Consider the following 12238-nt stretch of genomic DNA (forward strand, 5'->3'; position numbering starts at 1 on the left):
GTAAGATATGATAAAATAATAATAATTTATAAATTATCAAGGGTTCCGGGGGTGGGGGGAGCGAGGAGGGAGGGGGGAAAATGAAGAGCTGCCACCAAGGGCTCAAGTGGAAAGCGGGTGTTGTGAGAATGATGAAGTCAACATATGTATTGTGCTGGACATAAATGACGTATGTACAGATTGTGATGAGTTGTATGAGCTCCTAATGAAGAAAAAAAAAAGAAAGAGCTTTATATCAAAGAGTATTTTGATTTTATATTAAGAAAATTTTATATTAAGAAAACATCCCAGCCCAGTCCAGATGAAGGCCATAAATACAATATTAGCCCATATGTCCGATACCAGTCTATAAATTCCTTTTCAGACTCATGCAACACATGCAATGACACCAAATGCGGGAAATCACAGGCCAGTGGGTAGAAACTCTTGTGGATCCAGCAGTGATGGAAGTATCTCAGTGCTGGCGTGAGTCTCCACGTGACTCCTCCAGCTCCAGGGCTCTGGCTCCATCAGCGAAGCTCCACGTGGCTTGTCAACAGGAATGTTTTGCAGGGAGAGAGTGTATCTGGCTATCTATTTTCGTAGGTCTTCAACTGAGGTCATCAACCTGCAACCTGGTTGACAGGCTAGACTCCACCCTTCCTCAAGTTGACATGAAATTATGTAATTACCACACAGACCAAAGAGGAGTAAAGAAAATCAAGGGCTTAAGAAAGCAATCCAAGGAATTGAGAGATCACAGGAACCACAACCTCTACTAGTTCGAAACAAGAAAAACTTGATTTTGCCCAGTTACCACTACTGACCATGCTGATCAGGAGCATAATCGAAGGTCCTCCACAGAGGGAGAAAATGAGGAATGAATTCAAAATTATACAAAAGAGCAGGCTCGTTGATCTGATCGAGGCTGATGGAACCCCCAAGACTGGGACTCTAAGACACCCTTCAAACCTGATCACATTTCAGTCAGTCGGCTTAGAAAGTGAACAGTAATACCCAGGAGGAATGTGCCCCCCAGAGCAATCAATCCTAAGAGACCAAAAGGACAGCATTTGCCCAAAGTTCAGAAGGCAGGAAGGGGCAGGAAAGATGGGTGAATTAGAAACAAGGAACCCAGAGAGGAAGTGGAAGAGGGCAGTTACATTGCAAATAATTTCTGTTTAAAAAAAAGTATAAATTGTTGAATGGAAAACTAATTTGCTTATAAATGTCCTCTGAAACCACTATTTAAGAAAAAAAAAAGATTTAATGAAAGCCCCAGCTGTTATCTCATTCAATGGGTTTTGCTGGAGGCCGGAATTTCCAGACAGCCCTGACCACGAAGATGCAGCATGCACTACCCACGTCATGGCTGCTCCTGGGAGTGTTTTGCATTCCTCTTCCTGGCAGTGGTCAGGTGGCTTCCAGCAAGAATGAAGGAGAACAGCTTCCCAGGAAGAAAAAAGGAGGAGGAAAAGTACAGTTTATAATCAGAGTATTGTGGGAGAGGCACTTTCATTCTGAGCCAAAAAATGAAATTAGAGCCAGATGTCTTGCATTCTCATGCTGCACTAGTGCTAAATACATTTCCTAATGACTGTAGTTACCGAGGCATCGGCTTTTTGCTGAGCTTAAACCCTCAGACACTTTTAAAATTAGGGTGAAACAGCTTGTTACAGTTGAGTTTTAAAACACGAAAGCTGCTCTCATATTGAATGTAAAGTTGGGGGGCGGGGGCAGGAGGCAGGTTGTTTTTCAAGTCTGTTAATCCACTAAAACTCAATTTTGGAAAAGTTAAATCTCTATAATCCATTATGTATTTATGCTGATCAAATAGATTCAAGCCATTGTAAACTCTATTTTAGCCTCTACTCCAGAAGTTCTGTTCTAAAATATTTATATTTTGTTGTTCCTTCTCTCCGTTGTATTATTACCCAACTCATGCACTAGCAGATTTTTAATGTAATTAAGATAGGTTTTGCCACCATCAGGCAACATTGAAATAATTTGTGGAACAGAAAAACCGGTATGGAGTAAAGTTTAATTTGTGTTTTTCTTATTATTCGTTTTTATTAATTTGTTCACATTTAGTATACTAACTGCCTCCAGAAGATTGTCACTTATTTGAGTCTCACAGTAGTTACATTTATAACAGTTCTACAGTTTCAGTAAAATTGTTTTGAATATTTCCTGGTGTACATTGAAATGGAAAGTCTGCTTCCTGCTGTACGTCATGTTGCTTGTAAGGAATTTCCAGAAATGTGGAGAAGTGCTGACTCATAGTATACAATGAACAGTTCCAGCCCAATAAGCCATGAACGGGCTTTTTGAGCATTGAGTGAAGCAGGCAAAATATGTGAATGTAATGTTCTTTTTTATTTTTAGACATGTGGGTGGAAGAAAGACTTTTGCTTGGGATGATATCCTTGCTTATAGTTAGAAAATGACTACAAGTTCTAGAATTTGGTGTGCATGTGAATGTATTTTCTACAGTCTATTACTGAAATTTAGAAAGCATATTGTTTTGCTACAATCACATACTATTCTCTCGTACCTTTTATTCCACAGGTGCATCACCTGACGATGCAGTATTTCTATAAGCCAATAACATTGGTGTTTGTTTTGAGGAGTGTTAAAGAAACATTGGTGATGACATCTTATTTTTATTTTAAGGTTTGCTTACTCACAAAGCCAAATATTCACTGTAAAAAACTTCCTGATCAAAATGAAATCTGCTAGCCGTTTTTCTAGCACTTGCTAATCTTCTCTGTTAGAAATCAGGCTGACTAAATTTTAATTTCAGGAGATAAGACTGGATAGCGAGGCAGAGACCATCCTGCAACCTGCAGGGTTCAATCAGATTGCAAGGTTCAATCAAAATTAGCCAGTGGTTTATCTTCTGTATTTCCCCTGCTTTTCTTTGTGCTTCATTGTCCCTAGTTTAATTTGAGCTTCTTATATAATTTAAATGGCCTCTCTCTTTGCATATAGAATACTTGATCAGAATAAACCCTCTAATCAATTTCATTGATTTTTTTTATTATTTTAAACAGGTTCCAAAAACATATTCATGTTATTATACTTAGTATGCCAGTGATCAGAAGTCCTCAATTCTGCAAATAATAAGTAAGTAAGGGCTCCAACAGTTTACTAACAACTTTAAATATTAGCTAATAATAGCCATTGTGTACCATCTGGTTTATTGGAACTTTCCCTGTCGATGAGGGTAAATCAAAAAGTGTTTGCTGGGGAATATCATACAAGTCTTTATTAAACAAAAGTATCAAAATGTAAAGCTATTGATTCTCCACATATTCCCCATCTAGTTCTATACCCTTCTGAAGGCTCTCTAACCCTTCCCCCAAGAATTTGGTGTTCTTATGATGTATCCAGGGGTCCACAAACTATGGCCCGCAGGCCACATGTGGGCCCGTCGAGGACATTTATCAGGCCCACTGGGTGTTTTTGCCGCCGCTGCCTGTCCTGCTTAGCAGCCGACTCGTCCAGTGTGCATAGGAAGTTGTTCATAGTTGTTTTTTTAAACTATAGTCCGGCCCTCCAATGGTCTGAGGGACAGTGAACTAGCCCCCTGTTTAAAAAGTTTGAGGACCCCTGATGTATACCATAGTAAAATAGGTATCCTCAAGGGATTTACCTTGTAATTCTTTTAAATTCTTCTTAAGTTTTGGGAACAAAAGAGGTCTGAAAGAAAAACATAGGGGCTGTAGGATGGATACAGTAAAGCGTCCCAACAATATTCTCATTGGACAACCCTTACTACCCTCTAAGAATAAGCAGGGGCATTGTACTGATTGGGGTGGGGGTGGGTGGAAATTCCTGACCTTTTCCTCACCGATGCAGTATTCAGTTTTCTTAAACTTATTAATAAGACCCTGTGATCATTCTGCCCTTTGAGGAAATCTATCAAGATTGCCCATTGGGATCCCAGAAAACAGTTGGCATAACTTTATGAGTTTAACTCTCTACCTTGAATTTCACTGAACTGTCAGAACCCCTCACATGCCACTGGTTTGATTGGATCTTGGCTTTTAGATTGTATAGGTAAATCCAAGACTTATCTGTGGTGAAGATTCATTCCATAAAATCCACTTCATTAGCTTCAATTGTGCTTAAAGGGTTAATAGAAAGACCAGCTCTCTTTGAGTTAGCCAATCTTCAAGAAATATTTTTGACAGCCCTTGACCCGCAAGTTTACCAGGGAAAAGTGATATCGGGTTAGAAGTGCAAATGTTGAATGCACCATGTGAGACCCTAACTTCAGTGAAGGTAAGTCTGTGTCTTGTCCCACCAGTTTCTGGACTCAAGCCACAGCTTCTTCACTCATCAAAGTCAGTTGGCTAATTTTTAAAAACACTTGATCCATCCAAAAAAGCTATTGTTTATGTGGCCCAGCAATCCCATAAACTTATGGAAGCAAAGCTTCAGTGATTTGAAAAAAATGTCCACCTGAGGTTTATTAAAAATTTGATGTGAGTCTTGATTTCAAAATTATATTTTTCATGACACAAACAGTATCCCACTCTTGAAGGCACTGTTTTGAGCCAAAGACAAGTGTGTTGCTGAGAGAACTTGTCTGCAGCTATCCAACGATGACAGAGACATGTTAAGTGTGTTCTGTTTGGAATAAATCAGAGAGGATATGTGGAACCCTAGTGTTTGACTTATCCTTGTATTAAATGTTCTTCATCGATCTTCACCTAATCATTTGTTGGAAGAGTATAGTTTAACATTTGCCTTGAAATATATATTAAATTAAGATTTTTGATGGTGTTCTCTTTACTCCATCAAGACATGCTTGTGATGTGTCAGCAATGCAAGCAGCCCTGTAGCAACGGGCTGTGAGATAAGAACCCCCTTCCCAAGTGTCTTGCCTGGCATTTGGGTCATTCAGTGGGACCGGACCATTGTGCATTTTATTAAGTCACATAATATTTCATTTCCCTTTTGAAGAGTGAAGTACAAACAGAAATCCTAACTTAGGGCCATAGAGTCAATTCTGACTAATAACAAAAAATACAAATAAGAAAGAAGTGGTTCAACTTATGAAAGTCCATTTCTGAGCCTTAGGAATGGACCCAAGTGGCGGTAAGAAAGGATTCTCCGAAGTGCCTGCACATTGGGCAGAATGGAAGGAAAAGAGGAGAGGATTTCTTCTACTAGGTAGCTGCTTGTCTATTCTAAGAAACAAGTTGGGTGCTATTGGCACCGTGGATTCGGTGTTGGGAGGCTAACCACAAGACCAGCAGCTCAAACCACCAGTCGTTCCTGGACAGGAAGATGAGGCTGTCTGCTCCCATAAAGTTTTGCAGTCTCGGAACCCCAATACGGGGTGGTTGTAAGTCAAAATCAACTTGATGGCAGTGGAATTGGTGTGGGTTTGATTTTGGTATAGTGATTGCTGCTACCATTGTCTGGCTTTTTTGTGAGTGGCCAAAGTTGTTGATTCAAAAGGAGTCCTGAGAGATAAGGTGGATGATGTATCCCATTTGCAAGGGTTGCACTGTCCTTGATGTTTAATTATTGGGAAATACCGTGGTTCATGTGCTTAGTTAGGTGGGTTTATAAATTATTTTATCTAGTCTTAATTAACTCTCACAAAATATATAAGTGCTTTTAAAAGGTTACTGACAGGAACTATAATTTGGAAATAATTCTAATAATGCAAGTAAACATGATCAAGAGAAAGATCAAGTTGACAGTTCTCAGTCCCAGTATGAATTCTTTGTAACCCATATAAGAAAGATAAATAAAGGAATACTTTGATTATATTTTAAAAATTAGCAAAGAAAATTGAGATTATATAGACTTATATCCATTATGACAAAAAAATACCATGCCTAGATATGCACCTTCCTTATTATATGTGTAAAAAGCCCTGGTGGCACCTTAGCAGACGCACTTGGTTGCTGATCTCCAGCTGGCCGAGTCCAGCCCAGCAGCGGCTGTGCAGGAAGAAGACCTGGCGTCTGCTTCTGTAAAGATGACAGCCTTGGTAACCGTGCACAGTTCTGCCTGCCCTAGAGTCTCTGTGAGTCAGAATGGATTTGACTGTACCAGGTATAATATGTACATGTAATTGATCATTAAATATGCTCACATTGAGAGACGTGATCTGCATTTTTTTCCCTAACCAGGTACGTAAAAAAAAGTTGTCAAGTAGATTCCAATTCATGTCAACCTTGCGTGTTTTTAAATATACTTGTATATGTTTCAATGACTGCTCTTTCAGAAGTAGATCTCCAGGTCTTTTTCCAGGGTACCTCTGGGTAAATTCAAACCACCAGTCTTTCAGGTAACAGCTGAGCACTTAACTATTTGTGCCACCCAGGGAATCCGTAACATGGTGTGTAATTAGTTTAAAAGATAACTTATTGAACTAGTCAGTAAGTACAAATTCATCCTGAATCTCGATGTGAGGGTAGTAGGGAGAGAATAAACCTGAACTTGGCTATCCATTGTGTAATTTAATTGTATGGACTTTGAATGTGGAGTATGTGCTACACAATTCCCAGTTATTGTCTGTCTTAGTTTTCCTGAGAAACTCTTTAAACGGACATTTAGAGTGACAGTTACTTCTTCCAACCGTGAGGAACAAAATACTCTTAAAGCACTGTACACATTCCTATATTGATCAACTAGCTTGTTAATATGATCCCCAGACTCATTTGCGATTGATATAACATACGTAAGCTCCATGGATGGCAAAGGCCTGTGTTCATCTTTTTGCAAGCCCTGGTGGCATGTGGGTGGTGTGGCAGGCTGCTAACCATGAGGTCAGCAGTTTGAATCTACCAGCTGCCCCTCAACAGACAAATGGGACTTTCTACTCCTGTAGAGAGCTACAATCTTGTAAAGCTCATGGAGGAGCCCTGTTCTGTCCTATGGACGCACAGGGAGTCAGAATCTACTCAGGCAGTGAGTTTTTCTGAGTAATGTATCTTGTCGTACACACTCTGGTTGCTGAGTTTTTTACAGGCATCAATATAATCAAAGATCCAAGAAATCCTATTTGAGAGTTTCATTATACACTTAAAATTTTAACCTTCAGAATCTTTGTACCTTGCATTTTGTCTTCAGCTTCTGAATTGGTTCCCACCTTTCCCGGTCTGACCTTTGGTAGCCCAAAGAGTGTGTTAGCGATGGCTTGAAAGTTCTTCACGCGTTCCTTTGTGAAGACGGTGAGCAGAGCCGGTGTCTGGTGTTCTTTCTTTCCAGCCGCACACAGGCACAGAAGAGAGGTGTTCTTATTGTCAGTCTGCAAATGGGGGGAAATGAAGTCACAGAAATCGCAAAATTGGATGAATGTCTCATCATCTGTGGGTCACAAAGACTGTGGGTCACACAGACACTCGCCGTGTCTGACTACAAAGTGGTGTCCCGGCTTCAGAAATAGAACATCTGTCTTCATTTAGAATCGCTGTAGTTCTTAGCACATGTTCAGTGCACATGGACTTGCCTTAGTATTTGATGTATACTGAGGGGCATCAGGTTTCCATGAGCAATCTCTCATAATCTGTAACTGTTGTGCAGTTTGTCCATTCATGGGACTGGGAAATGCCCGTGATAGAAAATGTTCACTAATCCCTCACAGTGTTAGGAGGCTCAAAGCCCTCAGGCACCTGGTTGAACAACTGCCTACTTCTCTTGGGATTGCAGTGGTGACTTCTATGTAGTGTGTGTTTATTGTCTTTCTAAGAATAAAACTTTTTAAAGGCTTCTTTTCTTTAGAGGAAAATGCACATGTAATGTTTCAGTAAGAATTTTCGACCCATGTCAAGTGGCAATAGGTTCCTGAGAGTGGTGCCGGGTCAGCGGCACAGTCATATAAGTCCCCGAGACATTGGAAGCCTGACTGCTTCTAAGGAACGGTTTTACTATAGAGTTTTAATTGAAGTTGCTGAATAAACTGTTAATACCCGTGTTTCACATTTCCTCTTTTCTTCACTACTTTCTCTTTAAGAACAAATAATTAAAACCAGAAACTTTGGTCTTGGTTATTATGGCGTATGTGGCTGTAAATGAAGGAAAGATCGAGCGTATTGTGAAGGTCTGAGAAACAGTACCCAGACATTTTTAATTTTTGTTCTCATAGAGAAGAGGTCCACTTTACATGTGTAGGAACTCATTCGAGTTCATTTTTGCAGATTGAAATCTGATCTTCCAGATCGGAAATTTGGTTCATGAGACCGGTCCTCGTTTTGTAAAGCGAGGAGCAGTACAGAATACTAGTTCTGAGCAGAGTTGCACGTTACACAGGGTGTGTTTGCCCCTCCATCTCTGCCGCATGCCTGGCTCATGATGGTGTTCCACCCAGCTCTGCTTCCCCTTCCGTGCTCCCTCGCGCAGCTATTTAGAGAAAACGGTTGTTTCAGAGTTCATTTCTTTTCCCTGTTTGGTTGTCAATAACAGGCAAGGCTACTGAAGGCTTGGTCAGAAGTAGAATGGGAACAGAAAGGACCTGTGAGCTCTGGGACAAAGAGGATGTTCCACTCAAGACTTCAGAAGCTATGGTGGGGTGGGGGTGGGGGTGCACAGAGGATGGGGGAGTAGGGGGTGGCAACCTTTCCCAACTGCTGGAATGGCCTAGATTCAAATGTGTTCATATGACGTTCCTGTTGTTGTTAGGTGCCATCCAGTCAATACTGACCCATAGCAACCCTGGGCACAACAGAACAAAACCGTGCCCAGTCCTGCTCCATCCTCACAATGTGCCTGTGCTTGAGCCCATTGCTGCAGCCGCGGTGTTAGTACGCATCGTAGCGGGCCTTCCTCTTTTTCACTGCCCCTCTGCTTCACCCTTCTCCAGGGACTGGTCTCTCCTGATAACGTGCCTCTAAGGAGCACCCTGGCTGTCCTTCCTCCACGACAGACCTGCTTTTCCTTGTGGCAGCCCTGGGTGCTTTCAGTATTCTTTTCTCACACAGCTCAAATGCATCTGTGCTACTGGGTCTTCTTTATTCAATGGAAACACCGTGGCTTTGGTCAGGCATACCTTAGTCCTCAAAGTTGCATCTTTGTTTTTCTACACTCTAAAAAGATCTTGTGTAGCAGATTTATATGATGGAACATGTCTTTTGATCTGTGACTGCTGCTTCCATGAGTATTGATTGTGAATCCAAGCAGAACAAAGGCCTTGGCAACCTCACCCTTTTCTCCATTTCTCATGATGTTACCTATTGGTCCAGTGTGAAGATTTGGTCTTCTTTTTTTAAAAAATTATTATTAAAAGGTCATTTTATTGGGGCCTATTACAGCTCTTATAGCAATTCATACATTAATTGTATCAAGCATATTTGTACATATGTTGCTATCATTATTTTCTAAATATTTACTTTCTTTTGAGCCCTTGGTATCAGCTTTTTTTATTCCCCTCCCTCACCCACCCACCCTTGTGACCCCTTGATAAACTGTGAATTATTATTACTTTCATATCTTACGCTGACCGCTGTCTCCCTCCCCCCATGGTTTCTGTTGTTTATCCCCTTGGGATAGGGTGGAGGAAAGTGGTTATATTTCGATCATTGTGATCAGTTCCCACTTCCCTCCTCTCTCCATCTTTCCCCTACTCTCCTGGGATGGCCACTCCCATTTCTGTTCCTGGATTCCGTGTGTCGTGAACTTTTATCTCTTATTTGTACCTGTGAACATGCTCCAGTCCAGCCTGCAGTGAAAGACAGGACTGGGGTCATGAGAGTGGGAGGTGAGGAAGCCTCAAGGAACCTGAGGAATATTGTGTTTCGTCGGTGCTGTACTGCAGCTTGGTTGGCTCATCCCTTCCTTGTGACCCTTCTGTGAGAGGATGTCTCATTGTCTACAGATGGGTTTGGGTCTCTGCCACAACCCCCCTCATTCTCAACAATATGGTGTGTGTTTGTTTGTTTGTTTGTTTGTTTGTTTGTTTGTGGGCCTTCTGATGCTCGTTGCCCCATGCCATCGACACCTTATGATCGCACAGACTGGTGTGCTTCTTCCATATAGGCCTGTTGCTTCTCTGCTAGATGGCTGCTTGCTTAACTTCAAGCCTTTGTGACCCCAAACGCTATATCTTTTGATAGCTCGGCACCATCCGCTTTCTTCACCACATTTGCATATGCACCCATTTTTGTTCAGTGATCATGCCAGGAGGGTGAGCATCACAGACTGCCAGGTTGTTAGAACAAAGTGTCCTTACATTGAGGGAGGGCTTGAGCAGAGGCCAAAGTCCATACACTACCTCGGGGTATGGCCATATAAGTATATGTACATAGGCCAATACCTCTATTTTTTATGAATTAATGTCTTTACATATGTATACACCTATGCTTATACCTCTCTCCATAGCTTTGCTTACAAGATCTTTCTTCTGTTTCCTTTTACTTTCCCTCCTGCCCCACCATCACACTTGCCCTTCTTCTGCCTCTTAGTGATTCCTCTCAGCTAGATCGCTGTTTCTCTAGCACCCCCAGGATCTCTATGCCTTCCTCGTTGTTGACTTTAACTCCCTAGTTTTTCCCCTGTCTATGGCGTTGTTTGCTCACTGCCCCTCCACGCCCCCAAGTTCTTCCAGAACCATGAGTCCCATTGCTTTCTCCTCGAGCTTGCTTCCCATGCCTAACTTATATAAGTATTGAACTGTCATCCTTACTGAAGGCCACAATCCTTGATCTTCATCAGCAAGAGCTTCAAGTCCCCCTCACAGAGCAAGGTTTGTTATCTGCATATCACAGGTTGCTAATAAGCCTTCCTCTAGTCTTGATGCCACGTTTTTCTTTATGTAATCCAGTTTCTCTGCATACAGATTGAACAAGTAGGATGAAAAGATATAAGCATGACACAGTCACAGTTGGAATGCCCTGGGAACCAACAATGTTCTGTTTCCATTCTTTAGGCCTTCAGTATCTGACAGTGTTTCAGAGCTCTGTATAAGATTTTCAGGGTGTCCTTCCTGAGAAGCGAGAAGCCATTTCCTTTTCCCTTGTGTGTTCTTAGCCTAGGAGCTCTGCTGACACCTGTTCTCATTGGGTGACCCTGCCGGCATTTGAAATACCATAGCATCATAGCAACACATAAGTCCCTGTTCATATAGAAAATTATAAAAATCACTGTTTTATGGACAATATTGATTTGTTCTTTTTAAAAGATAATTAAAAATACAAAGCATATAGCATATTTACCAAAAAGCATAACCATCAGCTATGAATAATGAATAAAGGTGATGGTACTACAATATGGTGCATATTATGTCGCTGATTGTAAAGTTAAATGTGGTTAAAATGGCAAACGTTTTCTTATGTATATTTTTTAATCACACTTTGTTTTCATGTAACTGTAACACCTCCAGTATTGGAAATTACTCACTGTAGCTTGCCAACTTAAAGGAATGATCTGGAATCCATGTCATTCGAAGGGCTGCTGTCCTTTGTCTGTAGTGCTCACTTGTGTCTGTTGGTTAGTGATACAGACAGTATTTGGCCAACAAAAGTCTTTGACAAAAGAGTAATAAGGGAACCCACATACCAGTGGGGAAAAAAAATCTTGAGCAACAACAGTGGATAAAAGACTAATCTCTAAAATATATAGAAAATGGTAAGACCTGAACGAGAAGAAAAACAAATGACCCAATAAAAAAGTGGGCATAGGACATCAACAGACATTCCACCAAAAAGATATTCAGATAGATGACAACTACATGGGAAATGTTCATAATCACTAATTGTCCGGGAGATACAAATTAAAACAATGATGAGACACTACCTCACACCAACAATGCAGCCCAATTAAAAATGAAAACAGTCAACACCGGAGAGGGTGCAGAGAGAGTGAACTGTTATATACTGCTGGCAAATCTGCAAACATGTACAACCATTGTGGAAAGTGATACGTCACTACCTGAAACAATTGGCAATGGAAATCCCATACGACCCAGCAATATCTCTGTTGGGTATATACCAGCTATCTCACACACACACATACATACATACACACACCAAAAAAATGTTGTCTAGAGTCTTAAAACAAGCAGTCATCTGACTGAGGTGTCATGTAAGCCCACATAGAAGAAGCACATATGCCTGTATGATCCAAGGATTTTAAATAGCAAAATTCAAGATCAGAAGAAGGAGATGTATTAGAGCATAAATTCTGACACCTGGTTTGAAGAAGGCTATGGAAGACAGTAAAAGCCCAAAATCCATTTGCAGAGATCCCACAGGAAAGCAAACCAAGCTCACTGCTATTGAGTTGAAGCCAACTCATAATG

The 12238-nt window shown here is 41.0% G+C and overlaps 1 protein-coding gene across 1 annotated transcript in view; it reads left to right on the forward strand.

Moving 5' to 3' along the window:
• Positions 1–12238, forward strand: part of SPIDR (scaffold protein involved in DNA repair) — a 229688-nt gene that overhangs the window by 180458 nt on the left and 36992 nt on the right. The gene's annotated exons all lie outside the window — the stretch shown is intronic.

The sequence above is a fragment of the Echinops telfairi genome, unplaced genomic scaffold, assembly GCF_000313985.2.
Source record: "Echinops telfairi isolate 266 unplaced genomic scaffold, ASM31398v2 ScPeMD7_1;HRSCAF=3_0, whole genome shotgun sequence".
Classification (NCBI taxonomy): Eukaryota; Metazoa; Chordata; class Mammalia; order Afrosoricida; family Tenrecidae; genus Echinops; species Echinops telfairi.